Source organism: Protopterus annectens, chromosome 3.part1 (assembly GCF_019279795.1).
Source record: "Protopterus annectens isolate FY-2018-M chromosome 3.part1, PAN1.0, whole genome shotgun sequence".
NCBI classification, from domain to species: Eukaryota; Metazoa; Chordata; order Ceratodontiformes; family Protopteridae; genus Protopterus; species Protopterus annectens.
This window is the reverse complement of record NC_056732.1, coordinates 55,083,595-55,109,979: the sequence shown is the minus strand read 5'-3', so window position 1 is coordinate 55,109,979 and position 26,385 is coordinate 55,083,595. Positions and strand designations below refer to the sequence as shown.

The window sequence follows — 26,385 nt, the reverse complement described above, 5'->3', positions numbered from 1 at the left end:
TACACAAAGCAGACCTAAGAGTATATGGAAGTCAAATGAGTCAGAGTTAGCCAGAATGCATGTGGGCAGCTGATGGGAATCAGCCCAAAACTTCAATCCTGCGGTCAACATCTTAACCACTATTTTATTCTCTTTTATGATGTTACAAGCAAATCATCAGCTGTAGCTTACACTTATTACACTGTCTTTCAGAATCAGGGGTTAGACAATACAGAACAGGACCTGAGAGAGACTGGTGATTTTATTAGGACAATATAAAGCAAACCCATCACACATACAAATTTCTTTTCATTCCATCAAAACCTTCTCAGAAACCTAGTAGCTTTATGCATAATTGGCTACAAAATCCTCCCCAACTTCCACATCAATTGGTATACAGATATACAAATTACACAGTTTGTATCTGGTCATTGGTAATTAATGAATGGACATGACAGGCCTGAAAATAAAGGAGGTCAACAACACAAGACAACTGTTAGCAAAAATGCTGGCTTTACTTTTTACTATGGTTGTGTACTGATTTTTAGTCCTCTGGATTCAGCCTCCAATCAACAGTAAATCATGCTATCGTAAACATTAACCATTGAAGAAGAACTAGATCTTAAACCTGGTCAAGTAGACTGATACCTGAATTCATGCTCCTGACACCAAGGTGTGAATGGAGTCATCCACTCATTCATTGTCAGATACCTGCTTTATCCTACTCATAAGACAGCTGCAGACAATCCTGAAAAGTAATGGGTAGGTTTATCACACTCTCCCCAAAAATGACCAGTGAAGCAAAACTGGAGATAGCTGAATGGATCCTTGTCAGTCAAAAGAAGTGAACTTTTATTAGGCTGTCACCTTTTCAAAATTGTGCCCCTCTTATGACCAAACCATGATATCCTACTAGTATTTTTTAACCTATAAGCACATCTATCCTACAATTCTTTATAGTTGTATATTGCTGTACATAATTACTGACCATGTATATTACAAAGACATGCATCTGGAACATTTCTCCTCGGGTCTCCACTGAAAATTGGCTTGTTCCAAGTCGGACTTTCCTGGTAAACAAATGATAAAATAAAATAAGAATAAATAAATAAATATTGCAGTGCTCGCCTTACTGTTCTACTGTGCGTACTGCAATGCTCTGTTTATTTTGAATTGTATCTCTCTGTTCTGCAAGGTTCTCATGTTTGTATTGCATGCCTCTGAATTTTAACATTACATGTGTTCATACTTTGTAACTTTACTCACAGTAAGACGCTGTCCGGTTCAATTCTCAGCTAGAGCGTCTTCTGCGTGGAGACATGTGTGAATGGGCGTACCTTCATTGAAGGTTGTGCGTCAGGGCTGGTAACTCGGCACGTAAAAATCAACTACCAATCATTAGCGGACCGGAGTTCCATTGTGGCGACCCCTAACCGGGAAAAGACGAAAGACACAAACAAACCTGGACCGATACTGAAGTTGGTCAGTTGTGATTAGTGTCCTACAACAGTGGTCAGTTGTGATCAGTGTCCTACAACAGTGGTCAGTTGTGATCAGTGTCCTGCAACAGTGGTCAGTTGTGATCAGTGTCCTACAACAGTGGTCAGTTGTGATCAGTGTCCTACAACAGTTAACTTAACAAATTAAAAAATAAATAAACAAGTATACATATAAATAAATAAATAAATAATTCAGAGACTGTACTAAAAACAGTTCATAATAAAATCTAGATTGACTGAAAATGCTGTAGGTATTGAGGGATCAAGGTCAGACTTGCACTGAATAGCTACACTTCTTCTTCTTTTGGCTTTTCCCGGTTAGCGGTCGCCACAGAGGACCACCTGTCCGCTCATGATCGGCAGTGGAGTTTTACGGTGTCGAGTTGCCAGCCCGGTGCCCAACCTTCCACAGAAGGCACACACACGCACACACTCACACCTCAGGCCGATTTAGAGTGTTCAATCAACCTACTTTGGGATGTGAATAACTTTTTTCGCAGTTGACCCAAACCATTTTATTACAGCAGTGTAAAGTGGCAATGAGTGAAGTTATTTTATATGGGAACTATATCGCTAAAACACAAGAGTAAAAACTGAGGTTTTTTTAACAAGCCTAGGAATTCATCTGTTTTAGATAAGGATTATGTGTCCATGATAAGATCTATGTTAAATCATTGCAAGACATAAATCTTTTCGAGTATTAACAATGAACTGCAAGAAAAAAAAGACAGGCTCAGCATAAACTGTTACATAGAAAGCAGTTACCCCATAGAAGCTGATGTATTCTAGTCCTAAATGTTACGATGTCTTTACTGGGGGTGTTGACTGTTAAAATGGCCTTGTTCAGTAGTTAGCTTATTTAACATAGTCCAGAATGTTTAGACCTTGTTTTGGTAATGCAAAACTGTTTAAGCAAACATGATTAAGAGAGAGAGAGAGACTAAGAAATTGAATATTACAGCTGTTTTAGTGACACTAGCAAAGTGTAAAGTAACAGATTTCCTTTAAAGTCAGTAAGCTGTGGTCTCTGCACATAGACTATTACTTTTAAAAATGGCTTCAACAACTTGAATGAGTGTTATGCAGAAATCTTGCATAACATTAGTAGCAAAGGCAATGCTGGTGGCAGGCAGGCTTGAATCATGAAGTGAAAAGGCTCCTGGGTAATTTTTCAAAATGTGCACAGTAAAAAAAAACATGCCAAATGACAAATGAAGTAATTATTTTTGGCTTGGGCAGTGAGCAACATGTCAAACTTTAGCTTTTTTTTCGGGGGTGGGGGGGACTCAAACCAACATGCAGGTTGATGCATCACACTACATGTCAATGCATATGTGATGCGTTGAGAGCAGCCATCCTAATCGACAAAAGCTGTGATTTGGGCAAGTGTGCATTAATGCACAGAACTGCATGTTACACTGTACATCTGTTTGGAAATAAGGTAGCAGCACCAGTGAACTAGTAGACTACTACCGTTTCCTTTCTTCTTTCACGAAACAGTTTTGTATTAACTATTTTAATTTTCTTTTCTAAATTAAAAACCAGCACCAAAATAAGAATGTGTAAACATGCATAGATCCATACCAATAAAGAAGAAGAAGGTGGTGGTTAATGGATTCATTCAGAGAAAGTAGCCCAACCAACAGTTAATTCTCACCCTGGTTTTGGGGTCCACCCTGTGCAACGACCTTCATTAGTGATTGTGAGGTTGCAGGAAGGAAACATATTACCACTTTTTCGATGTGAAAAAGATGTGCTCCAAAGTGCCTACTCCAGCAGGACCACAAAGGACCCTGATAAACATAAATGGTCTTGAATACAGAGGCTAAGCTCCAGTATTACTAAAAAATTGTATATATTCTTATATCTTGGATATAAGAACTCAAAGAAGAGCTACATATTGCTAGCAGAAAAGATGTCACCTGCAAGACAAGAAACTGGGACTGCCAATAAGAGTTGCAACAGTAGGTAAACAAGGTACCAGGGCTTCAGGAAGAATTACTGTAACCATAAGAAAATTAGAAAATCCTAACAGGCCATTGCTGTCGCCGCTAAATACATACAGAGAGAGAAAATGGAAGATGTTCAGAAAGTAATTAACTTACTTATTTAATGAAGCAAGTCAAGTCAAAGAAAACTTTATTGTCATTCAGAACTACGCAGCATGTAGCTGAACGAAATTACAATGCTTCGTTCTCAATGCAGGAAACAGTTAGAAAATTTAATAAAATATCACAGTAGAAATTCAATAAGTATCAATTAGTAAGTAAAGTAGGACAGCAGTGACTCACACCCATCCCAGAACAGGAGACAAGGAAGCCAAGGAACACTATGAAGGTAATATTGTCAAAGTAAAATTGAAGCAATAGCAGCATATCTATGAATAGACTAAATTATTGCAGTTTGTATATTGCACTTTACAGTCCTTCAGTGTGTAGGTGAGCTACCTTAGTGTTGCACTTAGTTATTGCACATCCATAAAATAAGCCCCTTGATAGGCTAGTTATGTAACAGACATCATGGTTCGTTTTTCCCAGTTTTTTCAATAGTCTAATGGAGAGCGGAACAAAACTGTTTAGTCTGGTGGTCTTACAATGCAGGCTTCTGTATCTCCTGCCTGAGGAAAGGCAAGTGTACAGACCATTGGCAGGATCCATTGGATTGCTGGAAATCTTTTTGGGCCTGTCGATGCACTGCCATTTGTGTATATCTTCCAGAGGTGTAAGGGAGGTGCCAATGACTCTTTCTGCCGACCTTACAACTCTCTTGAGAGCCTTCCGATCCTGATTGTTACAGCTCCCATACCAGACTGCAATGCTATTGGTCAGGACACTTTCAAGGGTGCCCCCATAAAAGGTCTGAAGTATGGAGCTTGGTAATTTTGCCTTCCTAAGTTTCCTTAGAAAGTGCAAGTGTTGCTGAGCTTTTTTGACTGTGCTGGATACATGGACTGACCAGGATAAGTTCTCCATGATATGAACACCCAAGAACTTTGTACTCTTGACCCTTTCCACTGTCATCCCTTTCATCACTAGAGGTTTGTGTGGTACTTGAGATCTTCTGAAATCAACAATCAACTCCTTTGTCTTGCTGACATTCAGTGCTAGATTGTTGCTTTCACACCAGACCAGTAGTTGATCAATCTCGTTCCTGCAGGCCTCCTCCTCTCAGTCTTTGACCAGGCCTATAACAGTGGTGTCATCCATGAATTTGATGATCCTATTTGTCTCATGTCTGGCCATGCAGTCATGTGTCAGCAGAGTGAAAAGGAGAGGGCTTAAGATACACCCCTGTGGTATTCCTGTGTTCAGGATGATACTTCCAGAGCTGTTTTCTCCCACACAAACCTTTTGAGGTCTTTCAGTAAGGAAGCTCAGAATCCAATTGCATAAATGAGAGTCTATGCCAAGCTGAAGTAGCTTTGATATCAGATTCTGAGGGATGACAGTATTGAAGGCAGAACTGAAATAGATGAATAGCAGTCATGCATAGCAGCTTTTGCCTTCTAAGTTGTTTCAGTGTTTCATGGAGAGCTAGTGAGATGGCATCCCCTGTACTGCAGTTTGTCCTGTATGCAAACTGCAGTGTAGCCAGTGCCACAGGTAAGATTGAAGCTATATGATCTTTGACCAGCCTCTCCAGGCACTTCATTACCATTGAGGTTAAAGCAACTGGTCAAAAGTCATTCAGAGTTGTTTGCTGTGTTTCTTGGTTAGAGGAATGATAGTCATCTCCTTGAAGCATTTCTGAACACTGGCTAGATGGAGTGAAGTGTTGAAGATGTCAGTGAGTACTGGAGCCAGTTCTGTTGCACATCCCCTTAGTACCCTGCCCATGATATTGTCAGGGCCAGCTGGTTTCCTTGAGTTGACACGTTTTAGGGTTCTGGTGACATCAACTGTATTGAAGCTCAGCACCGCTGCATCCTTGTCTCCAGGGATTTTGCATGTTGTTTTGCTGTCAGCATCAAACCTACTGAATAATTTGTTCAGTTGGTTCAGAAACTCAGTACTATCATCACATGAAGCTGATGTAGACTTGTAGTCAGTGATGGTTTGAATCGCTTTCCATAGTTGCCTGGTATCCTTCAGGTCCCTGAAGTGGCTTTGGAATTTTCTGGCATAGGATCTTTTCAGCTCTTTGTTACCTTTATTCAAGTTTGGCTCTGGCCAGACTTAAAGCTTCCATATCTTGTGATTTGAAAGCTGCGTTTCTTACCTTCAAAAGCTCGTACACCTCACTAGTTAGCCAAGGTTTTGGATTTGCCTGTATGGTGATGAGTTTGGTGTTTGTTATATCCTCCACACACTTAGAACTGTAAGATGTGACTGACTCAGTGTATGTGTCCAAGTCAACATACAGCAGCCTCTCTAAACACTGACCAGTCTGTATAGTCGAATAAGTCTTGTAGAGCTGAGATTGCTCTCTCAGGCCAGATCCTTATTTGTTTTCTGGTCAGTGTACTGGTTTTCAGTATGGATTTATAGGCTGGAACCAGCATGATGGCTAGGTGGTCAGAGCTCCCTACAGATGGATAAGATTTTGCTTTATATGCAACTTTGATGTTACTGTAGACCTTATCCAGTATATTTACCCCCTTGTGGCAAAGTTTACATGCTGGTGGTAGTGGGATAATACAGTCTTTAGGTTAGCCTGAGTGAAGTCTCCTGCAATTACTATTGCATGCTCTGGATTTCTGTTTTGCAGGTCACTTATAGACTGATATAAGGTGGCAGAGTGTCACTGATATTAACATCAAGTGGGATGTAGACTGCTGTGATACATATTCCATTGAATACTCTTGGCAGGTAGAAGGGCATGCATTTTAGTGACAGAGCTTTGATGACAAGGAGAGATGGTTGAGAAGTTTTCTCAGATCGTTTGGATATGTTCATGTTTAGCTCAATTATAATGTGCTATGACATTTTACACATTATGTTGGAGGTTATGTTACACATTATGTTGCAGGTTTTATTACATATTACATCAGAGGTTATGTTACATGTTACACGTTACGTCAACAGTTATGCTACATGTTACGTCAGAGGTTATTTACTTATTTTATTTTACATTTGTTGACCGGGATAGTCCGAGTGGATATATGTCCATTTTCAGCGGAGGCCCGGGGAGAAAAGCTCCAGATAACACAGATCGAACATAACAGATATGAGTCAAATGTATTTACAAAGCCCTCTAGTACGTACTGACAATATACACAGTGTGTAATAGTATACAAAAACAACAGGTTGCAGCATGCTATTATGAGCAAGAGATGTGTACAATATTAATTTAAATAAGGCATTAAATATGTAGAGATTAATCAGGGTTAGTACAGGGACACAGCCAGTGCTCTTTAAAATACTTTTGAGGCCTTTTTTGAAGAGACTTAAAGAAGGTTCGAGGCTAAGGTTAGATGGAAGTGAATTCCAAGTTTTACCAGTGATGTTGGCAAACTGGGAGTCGCCGGCTGCGATAATGGCTTTGTAGGTTTGGACCAACAGTTTATTGGGTGATTGTAGTTGCCTTGAATTACTGTATGGCTTTATGATATTTTTGAGTGCTGGAGTATTTTCAGGGAGGTACAGAATTTTCTGTGCTACTATAAGCTGATTGAACAGAAGTCAGCTAGGCAGTTCTAGCCACTCAAGAAGACTGAGGTTTTGACAGTGATGTGTCCTATATGTTGAGCCTATGGCAAATCTGGCAATATGGTTGTAACAGTGAGAGAGCTTACTAAGTTCAATTTTGCTCAAATTGGAGAGTATGGGGGAGGCATATAGAAGGGTAGTGAGTAGGTGTGAGCAGGCGATTGCAGTCCTAGTTAATGAAGTTAGAAAAGGTTTGCTTCTGTATAATGAGCCAAGCTTCTTATTAATGTTTTAATAGTTTTATTGATATGCACATCAAATCTGAGATTATTGTCCAATATTACTCCTAAAAGCTTAGTATGGTCATCTGGAGAGATAGAGGTACCATTGTTGGATGTTATGGAGAAGGAACATGGGGTGGATCTACTGGTGGGGGTAAAGAGGAGCAGTTTAGTTTTGTTGGGATTTAATAACAGACGGGGACTAGAGAGCCAATTTCCAACTGTGTTAAATGTGTTTTGTGTTAAGGTTTGCAGGTCTAAAGGGGAGGAGGCTGTACAGATCAGGATAGAATCATCTGCATATTGAATGCAGGTTGCATCAGGGATGGCAGTATGAAGATTGCTGATGAAGATAAAAAAGAGTTGAGGACCTAGAATAGAGCCCTGAGGGACACCAAGGGTGAGAGGTAGCAGGGTGGACAGTATGCCCTGCAGTAATACAGCCTGTTGTCTGCCATTCAGATAGGATAGGAAACACTGAATAGCATGGTTATCTAGGGAGATGGATTTTAGGGAATGGATGAATAACTTGGGGTTGACTATATCAAAGGCCTTCGACAGATCTCGAAATAGGGCTGAAGAGAGCCTGTTGTTGTTCCTATTTTGGAATATGATATTTGTAAAATAGAGGTTATGTATCATGTTATGTCGGAAGTTATGCTACGCATTCTGTCAGAGGTTACATTACATGCTGTGTTGTAGGTTCTGTTACATGTCATAGGTTATGTGTCAGAGATTATGCCACATTATGTCAGAGGTTATGTTACATGTAATGTTAGAGGTTATGTTACTTTATGTCAGAGGTTATGTAACAGAGGTTCTATTACATGCTATGTTGGCGATTATGTTATATGTTATCAGAGGCTATCCCTCTCTAATTTTACTACTGTATAACCAAAAAAGTAGAACAACATCAAGCAGAAACAATACAAGTGCCATTTACTGTCATCATCAAGCAGAAACAATACAAGTAAGATTTACTGTCATCATCAAGCAAAAACAATACAAGTACAATTTACTGTCATCATCAAGCAGAAACAATACAAGTAGGATTTACTGTCATCATCAAGCAGAAACAATACAAGTAGGATTTACTGTAATCATCAAGCAGAAACGATACAAGTAGGATTTACTGTCATAATCAAGCAGAAACGATACAAGTAGGATTTACTGTCATCATCAAGCAGAAACGATACAAGTAGAATTTACTGTCATCATCAAGCAGAAACAATACAACTAGGATTTACTGCCATCATCAATCAGAAACGATACAAGTAGGATTTACTGTCATAAAGCATAAACAATACAAGTAGGATTTACTGTCATCATCAAGCAGAAAAATACAAGTAGGATTTACTGTCATCATCAAGCAGAAACAATACAAGTAGGATTTACTGTTATCATCAAGCAGAAACAATACAAGTAGGATTTACTGTCATCATCTAGCAGAAACAATACAAGTAGGATTTACTGTCATCATCAAGCAGAAACAATACTAGTAGGATTTACTGTCATCATCAAGCAGAAACAATACAAGTACGATTTACTGTCATCATCAAGCAGAAACAATACAAGTACGATTTACTGTCATCATCAAGCAGAAACAATACAAGTACGATTTACTGTCATCATCAAGCAGAAACAATACAAGTACGATTTACTGTCATCATCAAGCAGAAACAATACAAGTACGATTTACTGTCATCATCAAGCAGAAACAATACAAGTACGATTTACTGTCATCATCAAGCAGAAACGATACAAGTAGGATTTACTGCCATCATCAAGCAGAAACGATACAAGTAGGATTTACTGTCATCATCAAGCAGAAACAATACAAGTACGATTTACTGTCATCATCAAGCAGAAACAATACAAGTACGATTTACTGTCATCATCAAGCAGAAACAATACAAGTACGATTTACTGTCATCATCAAGCAGAAACGATACAAGTACGATTTACTGTCATCATCAAGCAGAAATGATACAAGTACGATTTACTGTCATCATCAAGCAGAAACAATACAAGTACAATTTACTGTCAACATCAAGCAGAAACAATACAAGTACAATTTACTGTCATAATCAAGCAGAAACGATACAAGTACGATTTACTGTCATCATCAAGCAGAAACGATACAAGTACAATTTACTGTCATCATCAAGCAGAAACGATACAAGTACGATTTACTGTCATCATCAAGCAGAAATGATACAAGTCTGATTTACTGTGAGGTTTGGAAAGTGTGCACAAGTCAACAGTGTGATCAACATCCCAGACATCCTTAATAGTTCCTTATTCGGGAGGGGGGGGGGGTTAAATAATTCCATAGATTTAAATGGCTGCCTGGCCAGTTCCACAACAATGTTCTTGGGAACTAAACCATGAAAACTGTAATAATGGACAAGTATTAACTTTAGATGCAGTTTCTGAGTTGCCTATACACACAAATCATATAAAGCTACAGTTAATTTGCATTAAGCAATGTACTGTGGAGACTAGAGTACAAAAGAGTATTACAAAAGACTTGTGGATTCTCTGATCCTTTGATGGACTAAATTTGTCAGCATATTACAGCTTATTAAAGTAAACAGCTGAGGGGCTGGCTCACAGGCAGAGTGGTAGAGCAGAGCTGATGTAGGTTGCAGAAGAGACATGGATCACTGAAGGGAAAACAAGAGGGGCAACTACAACCATCCATTACAAGCATTTCTTTCAGACAAGACGTGGGTTGCATTGTGTGTGGAAGTAAATCCCAGCAGGGGGTGAGAGTCTCACTTATGTGTCAAGATACACTAAATGGCCGGCACAGACCTGTATACAGCATTATCAGACACTGTTATGATTTCCACAATATCCATCGGCATTTTACACAAATACAAGGTCAGCACTCGAGTTAGTCCAGTAAAGCCATCAAGTACAAAATAAATAAAACAATTCTGCATATTTGGACTGTACAGTTCTGTGATGCAAATCATGACATTTTACTTGAATGCATACTACAATGAGTTATTTGGGTAACTGAAACATCTACAGTATATGCCATGAAGTGTATTTATGCAGAAGTGGTATATTAATAGATTGTATACATGTACATGTATGTTACTACACTGTATACAAGTACATGCACATGTATGTTACTGTAGATTGTATACATGCACATGCATGTTACTAGCCTGTATAAATGTACACGCACATGTATGTTACTCTAGATTGTATACATGTACATGTATGTTACTCTAGACCGTATACATGTACATGTGAATGTATGCTATTAGATTATATACATGCCATTTATGTTACTCTAGATTGTATACATGTACATGACTAGATTGTACATGTACATGTGTGTTAATGCACTGCATACATGCACATGTATGTGTATGTTACTAGATTCTATACATGTACATATATGTTACCATATTCTATAAATGTACATGTATGTACTAGACTATGTACATGTATGTTACTAGATTGTATACATGTACATGTATGTTACTCTAGATTGTATACCTGTACATGTACATTACTAGATTGTACATGTGAGTTAATGCACTGCATACATGTACATGTATGTGTATATTACTAGACTGTCTACATGTACATATATGTTACTATATTCTATACATGTACATGTATGTACTAGACTGTGTACATGTACATGTATGTTACTAGACTGTATACATGCACATGTATATGCTACCAGACTGTACACATGTACATACATGTGAAACGAAACAATCACAAATGCCCCAAATTGTAGATCCAAAAAGCACAGACACAGAATCTTAGTGCTTTCATTCACTTTAATACATGTGAACTTCCTGAGAAACAATGAAACCACCCCTAAAGACAATTTAAATAATTAGAAAATCATATGATTGGTGATGTCATTCATTCAAACCATTTCAACTGTTTTTAAATACAAAATATAAAAAATAAAAAAATTTTCATTACTCATAAAACATTATTATGTTATAAAAATAAATCAATTTTTATAATCGTAACTAATATAGTTACTTACATTGTAAAAAACATTTAATATTGATGTAATCATTTAAACCTGGTGCATGATCTGCACCCAAATGTATTTGCCACAAAGATTCCTTGCACTCTAACAGTGTCTTGTAATCCCCTGTGTATAAGTCCTGTCCAACACTATCTATAACAAAAAAGTCAACTTTTTAAAATCACTACATATGATAGAATGTCTTGCCAAAGCACTGGTTTGTTCTTTTTTCTTTATGGCCAACACGTGTTTATAAATCCGCCTTTTAAGACACCAAATGGTCTTCCCAATATAATAACTGGGGCATGATTCACATTGTGCAATATACACTACTATTTCACTATTGCAAGTGAAATAGCCCTTTGACCAAAAGTTTTTTTCTTTTGACCGAGGATGAATTACTAATATACCTGCATTGTCTACAATTATAGCAAGAAAAAGTGCCTCTGGTCTGAATGAAACTTTTATTAGTGTTACTGTTGTAACTTCTCCCCTGTTCCAATAAGCTTTTCATGTTTAAGTTTTTCTTAAAAGTGAATTTTGGTCATGCGCCTATAACCTTAACCAAATCAATGTTCCCCAACAAGACTTTCCAATTGTCCACTATAATTTCTTTAATGGACCACATCTCGTTGGTGATTAGTAACAGAAAGGCACAATGAAAACCATTGTTCTCTAAATCACTTCTCCCATTCCTAATATTTGATGCTGCAGTCTGAATTTGACCTTTCAAAATGGGACATGCACTTCCATTTCTCAACAGAACTTCTTTTTCTATTTTCTCAAGCCAGGTTTTGTCATACCCTCTTGCCATGAAAAGTAACCTCAAACTTTTCAATTCCAATAAAACAGTGATGTCCTTGGAAGTTAGTCCACTGAGTCTGATGAGCTGGCCTTTGACTACTCCCTTTTTCACATGAACTGGGTGTAGACTATCTTTGTGTAGGTACTGGTTTACAAAAACTGATTTTCTGAAAATACTACTAATAAATTCCTTTGACTCTGTTATATGTAATACTTAAATCCAGGAAATCCAGTCTTTCCCCAAACCCACTGATTGTGAACTTAAGAAAGTCTGTAGTGTTGTTCAAATACGTGACAAATTACTTGAACTCTTCATAACTTCCATCCCACAGAAAAAAACAAATCATCTATGTAACAGTAATACATCAATACCTTTTCAAAGCCTGGGTAATTCATGATATACTTACTTTCCCAGTGTGCTATTACTAAGTTAGCAAAAGCAGGGGCTACCCTTGCCCCCATCGCCACCCCTGCTGACTGTCTGCACATTTGGTTATGAAATTTGAAAAAATTGTTATCCAAGACCATTTCCATAAGTGTACAGATGGTGTTAATCTTAGAATTTTCAAAACTAGTCTTTTCAACCAAATATTCCCTCAGGAAGCCTATTCCTACTTCCTGATCAATACAAGTATAGAGGGAAATTACATCTAGGGATGCAAAAACAAAATTCTCTACTTTCACATCAGCAGTTACATGTACATACATGTTACTAGATTGTATGCATGTACATGGGTATGTTAACCCAAATCACAAGGTGCAATGCTATCAATCCTTGTTCGACATCTGTTTTCTGCAGCACAGACTGTCACCATGTCTATATACAGGAGCTGTACTTCCCAGGCCTCTGCTGACAATGGGCCACACCAGATGGAGAATGATAAATAAGTGCTACAGTAAGAGCTTTTGGTGAGATTGTCACTTCACATCTTGTAAAGAAGACATTGAGTATTCTGCTACCCATTTTATAATGCACATTACTAACCAAGTAATCCAAATCCCATTTCCAAAACACTGGTGCATCATACTGTAGACTGTATTCAGTTGGCAAGCAGACTCCCTGCCCCCTGAAAATAAGGCTACGTAACATACAGAAAGTTCTGAAGAATGAATGGAAAGGTACAATGACACAGAATATTCTGAAGAATGAATGGAAAGCTATGATAACACAGACTGTTCTGAAGAATGAACAGATAGCAATGATAGCGCACAGAATGTTCTGAAGAATGAACAGATAGCTATGACAGCACACAGAATGTTCTGAAGAATGAATGCAAAGCTACGATAACACAGAATGTTCTGAATAATGAATGGAAAGCTACAATAACACAGAATGTTCTGAAGAATGAATGGAAAGCTACGATAACACAGAATGTTCTGAAGAATGAACAGATAGCAATGATAGCACACAGAATGTTCTGAAGAATGAATGGAAATCTACAATAACACACAATGTTCTGAAGAATGAACAGATAGCAATGATAGCGCACAGAATGTTCTGAAGAATGAATGGAAAGCTACGATAACACAGAATGTTCTGAAGAATGAATGGAAAGCTATGATAACACAGAATGTTCTGAAGAATGAATGGAAAGCTACGATAACACAGAATGTTCTGAAGAATGAACACATAGCAATGATAGCGCACAGAATGTTCTGAAGAATGAATGGAAAGCTACGATAACACATAGAATGTTCTGAAGAATGAATGGAAATCTACAATAACACACAATGTTCTGAAGAATGAACAGACAGCAATGATGGCGCACAGAATGTTCTGAAGAATGAATGGAAAGCTACGATAACACAGAATGTTCTGAAGAATGAACAGATAGCAATGATAGCGCACAGAATGTTCTGAAGAATGAATGGAAAGCTACGATAACACAGAATGTTCTGAAGAATGAATGGAAAGCTATGATAGTGCACAGAATGTTCTGAAGAATGAATGCAAGGCTACGATAACACAGAATGTTCTGAAGAATGAATGGAAATCTACAATAACACACAATGTTCTGAAGAATGAACAGATAGCAATGATAGCGCACAGAATGTTCTGAAGAATGAATGGAAAGCTACGATAACACAGAATGTTCTGAAGAATGAATGGAAATCTACAATAACACAATATTCTGAAGAATGAATGGAAAACTACGATAACACACAGAATGTTCTGAAGAATGAATGGAAATCTACAATAACACACAATGTTCTGAAGAATGAACAGATAGCAATGATAGCGCACAGAATGTTCTGAAGAATGAATGGAAAGCTACGATAACACAGAATGTTCTGAAGAATGAACAGATAGCAAAGATAGCGCACAGAATGTTCTGAAGAATGAATGGAAAGCTACGATAACACAGAATGTTCTGAAGAATGAATGGAAAGCTACGATAACACAGAATGTTCTGAAGAATGAATGGAAAGCTACAATAACACAGAATGTTCTGAAGAATGAATGGAAAGCTACGATAACACAGAATGTTCTGAAGAATGAATGGAAAGCTACGATAACAGAATGTTCTGAAGAATGAATGGAAAGCTACGATAACACACAGAATGTTCTGAAGAATGAACGGAAAGCTACGATAACACAGAATATTCTGAAGAATGAATGGAAAGCTACGATAACACACAGAATGCTTTGAAGAACGAATGGAAAGGTACGGTAAGATGCAAAATGTTTTGAAGAATGAATGGAAACTTATGATAATACACTACATCTGAAGAATGAATGGAAAGCTACGATAACACACAGAATGTTCTGAAGAATGAATGGAAAGATACGTTAATGCACAGAACGTTCTGAAGAATGAAAGGAAAGCTACAATAACACACAGAATGTTATAAAGAATGAAGAATGAATGTAAAGCTACGATAAGCACAGAATGTTCTGGAGAATGATTGAAAAGTTATGATAATGCACAGAATGTTCTAGAGAATGACTGGAAAGCTATGATAATGCACAGAATGTTCTGAAGAATGAATAGATAGCTATGATATTTATTTATTTATTTATTTATCATTTGTTATCCAGGTTAGTCTGACTGGGCAGAAGCCCTTTTTCAGAGGAGACCGAGGAGAGAAGCTCCAATAGTACATCAAACAAACAGTAAAACAACAAGGTCAATAGTTACAATGCAAAAATAAAAGGCAAACAGTAAAGATAACAAGATTAGTAGATACAAGTGAAGTAATAATATAGCGGCTAATAAACAACTAACATGGTGTTCTTTTACAGGTAAACAGGAATTAATATATCAAACTAAAGCATGGACAAAACAAAAATATAATAAAAGTAAAATATAGTAAAAGTAAAATCCGCCCAAAAAAAAAAAAAAGAAGCATAATAGGACTAGAATATACAGGAGATGACGAGTGAAGACAAACTGCAGCATAGAATGGGAACGAAACTTAGTAAGTTAGGAAAAGAGAAACAGAAAGATTTTAAGTACAGAGCATGTGCAGGACGAGAACCCAAAGAAGGCAGTCAGTGAAAGGAGCTACAGAGACTAGGAGCTAAGAGGGCAACAGAATGTTGGTTGATAGTGGTTATTTTGGGTCATTACAGAAGCACGACCATGTTTTATGAAGGCTGCCTTTCAGAGCTATTTTAAAGGTGTTTGTGTTGGTGATAGATCTGACATTTAGTGGTAATTTATTCCAAGCACAAGCTACTGAATAGCTGTAGAGTAGCTTCCAATATTTGTATTGGGCTTACAAACTTGCAGAAGGTTCTGTTAAGAGCTACATAAAGGATGGTTGGGGGTGTAAGGTTGGATGAGAGTACAGAGAGAGGGGCAGGATGATGGTTCATGTAAGGCCGCATGAGCCATGAGAAGCTAAGGAAGTAGAATTTGATGATGAAATTCTAGCCATTGCAGTTTTTTTAGGGGTATGCAGTGATGAGTGTGATAAGGGTGGTGGGAGGCAAATATTGCAATTTTGTTATAGGTAAGTTCTAATTTAGTCTTTAGATTAGATTGGAAGAATGTCAGTATAGTGGCTGCATAAAGTAGTGTGAGGAGTAGGAAGGCTTGTAAAAGGGAGAGTCTGGAAGTATTAGTGAGGAATTTTTTGTGTCTGCATAGTAGACCTAGTTTTTGATGATTTTTTTAATGCATTGCTGAGTGTGGAGATCGAACTGGTCATCGATAACAGCACATAGTAGCTTAGTGTGAGGTTCAGTAGACATGATTGCACTGTTCAGGCCTAGTAGCTTAGTGTGAGGTTCAGTAGAGATGATTGTACTGTTCAGGCCTAGTAGCTTAGTGTGAGGTTCAGTAGAGATGATTGTATTGTTCAGGGAGGAGACAGAAAAGGTAGTTTTATGATGCTGGAGAGTTGTAGGTAAGAATAGCAGAAGTTTGGTTTTCTTGGGGTTTAGTAGCAGTTGGTTGGAAGTAAGCCATCTTTTAACAGAGCAGAGAGACTCTCGGGTGAGGGTATGAAGGTGTGTGATGTCATCAGAGCAGGAGATGATTGTGACATCAGCATATTGAATAATGTTAGAGGGTGGACAAGAAGAGTGAAGGTTATTAATGAAGATGTTAAAAAATAGGGGTCCATTGATGGAGCCATGGAGCACCCCGGTCAGTACATGTAGGAAGGGACAGAAAGATTGCCATTGCACTGTCTGGAATCTGTTGGATAGGTACCTGGAGAACCAAGAGAGTGCAGAATTAGAGAGGTTTAGCTAGTTTGGACAGAAGTAGTCTGTGGGAAACAGTGTTGAAGGCTTTAGATAAATCAAGAAACAAGCATGAGACTAACTTATTGCTGTCATTGGATTTTGTGATAGTATTTATGAAGGATGTCTGAGCAGTAGCAGTGCTGTGTTTTGGGTGAAAACCATGCTGTGTCGGGGTGAGAAGATTTAATTGGAGAAGATGATCAAGGAGCTGTTTGTGGATGCCTTTTTCTAAAATTTTAGAGGAGATAGGATAGCAATTGGTTTGAAGTTTGAGGGGTCAGTTGTATTGCTGCCTTTATATAAGGGTAAGACATCAAATTATTTCCAGATGTCAGGTACAGTGTTTTCCCTTAATGGAATATAGAGTAATATGGAAATGGGGAAAGTTATAACATTAACAATTTTTAGGAATTGTGGAGGTAAATTGTCAACTGATGTTGAGCATGTTCTAAGTTTGGAGAGTAGGGACTCAACATAGGTTGTAGGGCCAGGTTTAAGAGAAAGGATGGTAGAATGGATAGAAGTATGGGGGTGTGGTGTCGGTGATATTATCACTTTTGGTAAGGTTGCAGATAGAATCAATAAAGAAGGAATTAAAGAATGTAGCAGTATCTGTGGAAGAGCTGTTAGGACAGGGGTTGGGTGGTGATGGGCAGCCAGGTTGTAACAGCGTATTAACAGATTTCCAGAACTTTTGGGGGTTAGAGTGAGGATTGAGTAGTCTGTGGAAAAAGTTTTGTTTGTAGAGGATGGCCTTTTTTTTGGTTACGTTATGGAGCTCTTTGTAGGTCTGGAGATAAGTGGAAGATTTGGACTTTTACCATTTTTTCAATGCGCTATTCATCTTATTCATAAGGTTTCGGGTAGTTTGTGTTAGCCATGGGGCAAACTGAGTTTTGGTCCTAAGTTTTCTGATGGGGCCAGGGAATTGACCATGTTAGGAAAGATGTTGTTAAATGCCAGGAAAGTTTCCTTTAGGGAGAAATTGTGAAGGAAGGACCAGTTAATTGAAGAGAGCAGGTGGTTGAAAGTATCTGGATTAAAGTTAGAGAGTTGACAACAGTCTTTGTATTGCTGGGGTTTTTGAAGTTGAGGAAAGCGTCTTATAATGGAGGTGGGGTGGTGATCACTAAGGGTAACAGATAGGGTAGAGGGGTTATGATAGGGATTATAGTTGGAGGTGAGGACCCAGTTTAGCATGGAGGCAGAATTGGTGTGTTTGTTTAGTCAAGTAGGGTTAGAGATTAGATAAAAAGTGGCAGTGGAGGTCAGAAAGGGAATGTGTGTGGTAAAGATAATAAGTAGAAAGCTGTTTAAGAAATTTGTTATACGGACAAACATGATATGGCAGGCTTAGATACTGTGAGTAAGTACTAAAGTAGAAGTACTGTAGGAGCAGAGGCGGGGAGGCTTAGGACTTGGAGACAGACTGTGATAGGGTAAGATGTTTGAAAGGATGCAGGAAGTGATAGGGTGGTTGAAGGAAGTTAGGAGGTGGAAGAGTAGTGGTCAATAAGGATAGACTATAAATCAAATGAAAGTGGGGGTGTGTGGGAATGGAGGTAGGGTAGGGAAGCAGAGTGAGCCCGAGTACAGTGAGGGCAAACAGAGCGGGTTGAACTAGTTTTGTGATATTCAGCCAGAGAAAAAAAAAACAATCAGTAAGTGGAAAGCCAGGAATAAGCCTTTTTTTAAACTAATGGGAAAAGTTGTATTAAAAAAGGTAAGAGGCAGAGGGGGTGGTGAGAAGGTAAAACATTGAGTTAGTTGTGTGTATGCAAAATAAGTATGCAGCTGAATAGAGAGAGGACAGGCTACAAGTTTTGCTGAGTTCAGAATAGGATGGTGCTGAGACAGGTGCATAGGCTTTCCACTACCATAAATAATAAAAAAGCTGTTACTAGATTTTGTAAATAGCTGAGCACAGGGAAAAGACTAATGAGGAAAGGAGATAAAGTAAGACATGGTGACATGCAGAGGAGCCACTTATTGCTTACAGTACAGTAGGTAAAAAATGTCTTTGGCTAAAGCACATGCATTAGCAAAGTTTTTTAAGTAGGTTTGAGGAGCTTTTGGAGGTGCTTCTACACGTTGGTGTACTGGCGTCTTAGCAGGGCAGACTTTGAACTTGATTGTTTGATGTCCAGAGGAACTTAGGACCTTGGGCAGAAAAAGTGGAGAGATGAGAGAAAGGTTGAGAGAAGGTACACTTGTAGAGTGAGATGGTTAGTTAGCCTAAGTGGCGAGAGTAATGAGGTCAGGTATAGCTACGTCAGTTAGAAAAGAAAATAGTAGATAATAGCTTGGAGGTTAGCGGATTGAAGAGAGATAGAAGGCAGCAGTGGAGAGAAATGGAACGAGCAGCAGAGAAAGGAAGAGAAAAGTCATTAAAATTAGCAGCAGGTGCCTTAATAAATGCTGGCAATGTTATTAATGATAAATTGAATGAATATTATAGAAATATAGCCAAATTAGGACAACATAAGCAAAGATAGCCTAGATGGGGCCAGCATTCAGTAACATTGCATATTCATAAACACTGGCAGCCAACTTAACAATATTAACATCAGACAGTCTAGTAATTCCTGACACTTGAGCTGAAACATTTAGAAAACAGCAATTCCAAATAGACCAGTTAAAACAGCATGTTTCTTTCTAAGCAGTTTAAAGCTCCATATAATTTATGGTAAGACAGGGTGCTGAATAGAGCAAATCCAGGTGTTGTATAGTGCACAAGTAACAGAAAGGCAGAAAAGTTGTAATATGAAATCAAGATTAAAGCACAAAACTCTCAGCTAAAAAAAGTGAGGAGAATATAAAAGTTGCATGGAAGTATGCTGAGAAACCAACGCCAACAAAGTTCTTAAAGAGTTATACAAGCTAGTTTCCAAAACAAAGTAGATTAAGATTGCATGATATGAAAAAAAAACATAAAATACAGGTGTAGGCAATTACCTTACAATTCAGTAATGCAGTTGAAGAAATACTGTCAAAAACAATAGGTGCATGCAAAGAATAAAACGGATGAATCAGTACGAGCAGCTAAGCACTCACATCACTGGAGGTACTCATGGGTTAACTTTGAAAATATGAATGAAAAGATGGCACCAAATGCCAGAATGGTGAATTTACATGATGCAAGGCATCATGGGTACCGGCAGCAAACAGAAAAAAAAGTGTAGCAGGATTTGTGCAAAAATAAGGGTGAAATGTAAGGATAAAATAATAGAAGCTAAAATGAGGGTGGCACTAACTCAGTTTCACGATATTCAGCCAGACAAAAAACCAACAATCAGTAAGTTGAAACTTTAAAGTCAGGAATAAATCTTATTTAAAATAACTGGAAAAGTTGTATATAAAAAGGTAAGGAACAGAGGGAGTTGTGAGAAGGTAAAAGGCTGAGTTAGTTGGGTGTATGCAAGATAAGAATGCAGCTGAACAGAGGACAGTCTACAAGTTTTGGTGAGTTCAAGATGGGAGGCTGCTGAGCCAGGTACATAGGATTTCCACTACCATTACTATATATTGTAAATAAATGAGCACAGGGGGAAAACTACTGGGGGAAAGGAAGAAAAATACGTCACAGTGATGTGCTGAGGACGCACGTATTGCTACCATTACAGTAGGTAAAAAATGTCTTTGGCTAAAGCACATACATTAGCTGAGAAGTGAAGTTATTTTAAGTAGGTCGGAGGAGCTTTTGGAGGTGCTTCTACACTTTGGTGCACTGGTGTCTTAGCAGGTAGGCTTTGAACCTGATTGTTTAGTGTCCAGAGGGACTTAGGACCTTACAATCCAGTAATGCAGTTGAAATATTGTCAAAAACAATAGATGCATACAAAAAATAAAACTGATAAATCATTATGACAGCTCAGCAGTCGCACATCACGGAGGTACTTGTGGGTTAACTTAGAAAAGTATGAATGAAAAGATTATTGCACAGAATGTTCTGAAGAATGAACAGATAGCAATGATAGTGCACAGAATGTTCTGAAGAATGAACAGATAGCAATGATAGCACACAGAATGTTCTGAAGAATGAACGGATAGCAATGATAGCGCACAGAATGTTCTGAAGAATGAACAGATAGCAATGATAGCGCACAGAATGGTCTGAAGAATGAACAGATAGCAATGATAGCGCACAGAATGTTCTGAAGAATGAACAGATAGCAATGACAGCGCACAGAATGTTCTGAAGAATGAACAGATAGCAATGATAGCGCACAGAATGTTCTGAAGAATGAACAGATAGCAATGATAGTGCACAGAATGTTCTGAAGAATGAACGGATAGCAATGATAGCGCACAGAATGTTCTGAAGAATGAATGCAAAGCTACAATAACAGAATGTTCTGAAGAATGAATGGAAATCTACAATAACACACAATGTTCTGAAGAATGAACAGATAGCAATGATAGCGCACAGAATGTTCTGAAGAATGAACGGATAGCAATGATAGCGCACAGAATGTTCTGAAGAATGAACAGATAGCAATGATAGCGCACAGAATGGTCTGAAGAATGAACAGATAGCAATGATAGCGCACAGAATGTTCTGAATCATGAACAGATAGCAATGATAGCGCACAGAATGTTCTGAAGAATGAACGGATAGCAATGATAGCGCACAGAATGTTCTGAAGAATGAACAGATAGTAATGATAGCGCACAGAATGTTCTGAAGAATGAACAGATAGCAATGATAGCGCACAGAATGTTCTGAAGAATGAACAGATAGCTATGATAGCGCACAGAATGTTCTGAAGAATGAACAGATAGCAATAATAGTGCACAGAATGTTCTGAAGAATGAACGGATAGCAATGATAGTGCATAGAATGTTCTGAAGAATGAACAGATAGCAATGATAGTGCAGAGAATGTTCTGAAGAATGAATGGATAGCAATGATAGTGCATAGAATGTTCTGAAGAATGAATGGAAAGCTACGATAACACATAGAATGTTCTGAAGAATGAATGGAAAGCTACGATAATGCCCAGAATGTTCTGAAGAATGAATGGAAAGCTACGATAATGCACAGAATGTTCTGAAGAATGAATAGATAGCTATGATATCGCACAGAATGTTCTGAAGAATGAATGGAAAGCTACGATAATGCCCAGAAAGTTCTGAAGAACTAATGAAATGCTACAATAACACACAGACTGTTCTGAAGAATGAATGGAAAGCTATGATAACACACAGAATGTTCTGAAGAATGAATAGAAAGCTACAATAACACACAGAATGTTCTGAAGAATGAATGGAAAGCTACGATAACACATAGAATGTTCTGAAGAATGAATGGAAATCTACAATAAGACACAGAATGTTCTGAAGAATGAATGGAAAGCTACGATAACACATAGAATGTTCCGAAGAATGAATGGAAAGCTACATTATACAACAACCCCCCATTAATATTCAAAAACGTGCACGCTGATTGGTCAGCGTGCACGTTGTAAATCAGAGTTATAGTAATGGAAAAAGGTCCGGTCTCCCGGACTTTTTCCCATTACTATAAGTCTTTTTTTATAGCAACGGAGAATGCAAGATCTTCATTGCTTCACACTGTCTCGCTATGTTAAACGAGTTTAACATAGCGAGACAGCTTTAAAAAAAGCAACTGAGATTCTCCGTTGCTTTTTTTAAAGCTGTCTCGCTATGTTAAACTCCTTTAACATAGCGAGACTGTAAAAAGCAATGGAGATCTTGCTTTCTCCGTTACTTTTTTCAAAACTGTCTCGCTATGTTAAATGGGTTTAACATAGTGAGACAGCTTTAAAAAAGCAACGGATATTCTCTGTTGCTTTTTTTAAAGCTGTCTCGCTATGTTAAACCCATTTAACATAGCAAAACAGTTTGTAAAAAGCAACGGAGATCTTGCTTTCTCCGTTGCTTTTGCCCACAGCTCTGATGTACTGCATAGGCATACACATGCGCAGTACATCAGAACTGCCGCAGAATACCGGACAGCAGGAGGCATTATACAATGCCATTATTTAAGAAAAGTAATTATTTTTTTCTTAAATAATGTCATTGTATAATAGCAATAACCCACTTCTGGGTGTGGGTAATGCTGGATTTACCCACGGTTGGCTTTGTTTGGCCACTCAGGCTTCGCCCTCGTGACCAAACCACACCAACTGTGGGTAAATCCAGCATTACCCACACCCAGGCATGGGTTATTGCTATAATAAAACATAGAATATTCTGAAGAATGAATGGAAAGCTACGATAACACAGAATGTTCCGAAGAATGAATGGAAAACTATGATAATGCACAGAATGTTCTGAAGAATGAATGGAAAGCTACGATAACACATAGAATGTTCTGAAGAATGAATGGAAAGCTACAATAAGACACAGAATGTTCTGAAGAATGAATGGAAAGCTACGATAACACATAGAATGTTCTGAAGAATGAATGGAAATCTACAATAAGACACAGAATGTTCTGAAGAATGAATGGAAAGCTACGATAACACATAGAATGTTCTGAAGAATGAATGGAAAGCTACAATAACACACAGAATGTTCTGAAGAATGAATGGAAAGCTACGATAACACATAGAATGTTCCGAAGAATGAATGGAAAGCTACAATAACACACAGAATGTTTTTAAGAATGAATAGAAAGTTATGATAGTGCACAGAATTTTGTGAAGAATGAATAAAAAGCTATGATAACTCACAGAATGTTCTGGAGAATGAATGGAAAGTTATGATATTGCACAGAATGTTTTGAAGAATGAATAGAAAGTTACGATAACACACAGAATATTTTGAAGAATGAATGGAAAGCTACAATAACGCATAGAATATTCTGAAGAATGATAGGAAAGCTATGATAAAACACAGAATGTTTTGAAGAACACTAGTCCATCTTCTAATCAAGCAGACTCTACAAACACAAAAGGAAACTAACACAATCACTGCCAAAGTGTGGAAACAAATTCAGTGAGATGATTATCAGCATCATTTATTTTTAATTTTAACATTTCAGGAAGGCAGTAGATGAGACCATTTTTATGATCTCTGTTTTGCAAGCTAAACCCCTTTTCAGATAAGGGTTGGGTGTGCTACACCACAATGAAAAAAGGATTATTTGAAATCTGTGAGGGCACTATCAAAATTTTCCAAGTGCTTATTAAGAATTGATATACAACAGAAAAACAACCAACCAACACCACTAAAATATCTACTTTGAAGACAACAATAGATGTCATTCTAAGCTAACACTTTGGTCTGGAGACTTGGGTCTGAGTCTTACTACCACCAGCTATTCACTTTATGACCATTAATGAGTCAATCTGACTAGACAACCATGTTTACTAAAAGTCCTTCTTCCCTTCCTTTTATTTCTTCCATTTAACGTCCGCGCTCTGGTCATTTTCTTGTAAATTATTCTTATCATGCCTAATTACTGCACCTCATTTTATTTGAAATTCAACCCAGACCAGACTCAGGACAAGGAGGTGAAACTCTCCTTCAGTTCAAATGACACTTAAACATCCCACTACTTGCTTAAGGAAACAGTGACAGACACTTTTTCTAACTGGTACTTGTGCCATTCCCAGAAGTACCATACTATACCATATCATCCTCCTCACTTCCCAAAGTAAATAACCTATTAAAAGAAATAATTTTCTCAACAAATAACAAAAACTCATAATACTCAGAAACTTCAATCTCAACCTGCTCCGTCGCATTTCCAATGATCCGAATAGTCTTATACAAATCAACGTCACCCTGCTTGCAACTCAACCTACTAGGCCCGACTTCATCGTGTCTTGTCAGTCCCTCTTAGATTTCATATTAATTACAAGCCTTCTCTTATCTCAGACTTCACCACCGACTCACCATCTTTCAGTCACTACTGCATATCATTTTCCATATCCATCATCCATATGTAAATATGGTCCAAAAGCTCATCTCTCTGTAACAAGATCACAGCATAACATTAATATAGTTAAATCTTCTCTCTCCTCCTTAATGGATGGGTCACCAATTCTGAATTCATCTGACCCTAACACTTCTGTACAACTACTCACCTCTGAACTGACTGATCTGCAAAATACCTGGCTTCCCAGTAATCCACAGACTATACAAACCAAACGCTAATAACTGATTAACCTACAGTTAGGTATCTCATTCTTGGAAAGCCCTTCCTACTACAATAAACAAAGATGTGCAACCTTGCCAAGCTAGTAATATGCCGTCATGAAAGTCCCCTGATGAAATCATAAGTAACCCGACAGTAAGCCTCACCTCCCTTCCATACATCCCTTCATTTGAATTCAGAACTAACAAATAAAAAAACATCTACCCACTGCTTGATCAAACTAAGCTTAATAGGGAGGGTGGTCTAATGGTTAAGGTGTTTGCCTTACAAACACAAGCTGCAGGGTTTGAGTCTCACATGGGATAATTGGCTAGGCTTAAAATGGCTCGCAAGGACAGTTAGCTTAGTACTAATCTATGAACCTATGAACCTATGAATCATACCAAACTTCACCAATAAAATCTCCCCAAAACTTCTGGAATGAGGTTAATCATCTTATAGGATGGAATAAACCTCTCCATGAATTCGACAACCTCTAAATCTAGTGCCTCTGATTTCCTCTCTCATTTCATTTACCTTCCTATCCCTTACTCTAGGAAATTCCCAATCGCCTCTGTTAGCCTCACCTCCCTTCCATACATCCCTTCATTTGAATTCAGAACTAACAAATAAAAAAACATCTACCCACTGCTTGATCAAACTAAGCTTAATAGCTCTCAAGGTTTATCACTTTAGAGACAACATCATAACCTGATTGAAACACATCTACAACCTGTGTATTACACTTTATATTACACCTAATATCTGGAAAATGCCACTGTAAAACCTGTCCTTAAGAAAACCATTTTTTTAAATCCCTCAGATTTCCATCCCATTTCTATCCTCCTTACCCAACAAAAGATTCTAGAAAAAATGATTTACTTGCATTTAACTCAATACATCAACCAATACCACCCTCTCTCTCTCAAAAGCAGCCTGACTTTTGGTCTGGTTACAGTACATGCACAGATAGAGACATTCCGTGACAACATTCTTCTTGGGATGGACAAAGGCCTAATTGCTGTACCCATTGTTATTGACATTATCAGAGCCTCTGAGCTTGTCAATCAGCCAGTTCTCACAGAACAGCTCACCGAAACAGGCATTAGTGATAGCACAATGCTCTGCTTCTGAAAGTGCCTCTCCTCTCTGATTTCCACTTCTCAGTGAATTTCAACTCCTCGACCTCTCCATCAGTCCCTCTGCAGAATGGTGTTCCGGAAGGATCTATTCTGGCACCTGTCCTCTTTGCTATCTGTATTGACAAGCTCCCTTTTGACTTACCCTTCACATCCTGCTTTATGCTGATGACATTCTCTTATTCCACTCCAACCATTCCATCTCTTCTCTTGAATGCAAACTTCACGCTGATTTGCATGCACTTATTCAATAGATCAGTGATAAATAATTATTGCTTAA

The 26,385-nt window shown here is 38.0% G+C and overlaps 1 protein-coding gene across 1 annotated transcript in view; it reads right to left on the bottom strand.

Moving 5' to 3' along the window:
• Window positions 1-26,385, bottom strand: part of LOC122797630 (neural-cadherin-like) — a 796,015-nt gene that overhangs the window by 736,500 nt on the left and 33,130 nt on the right. The window lies entirely within an intron of this gene.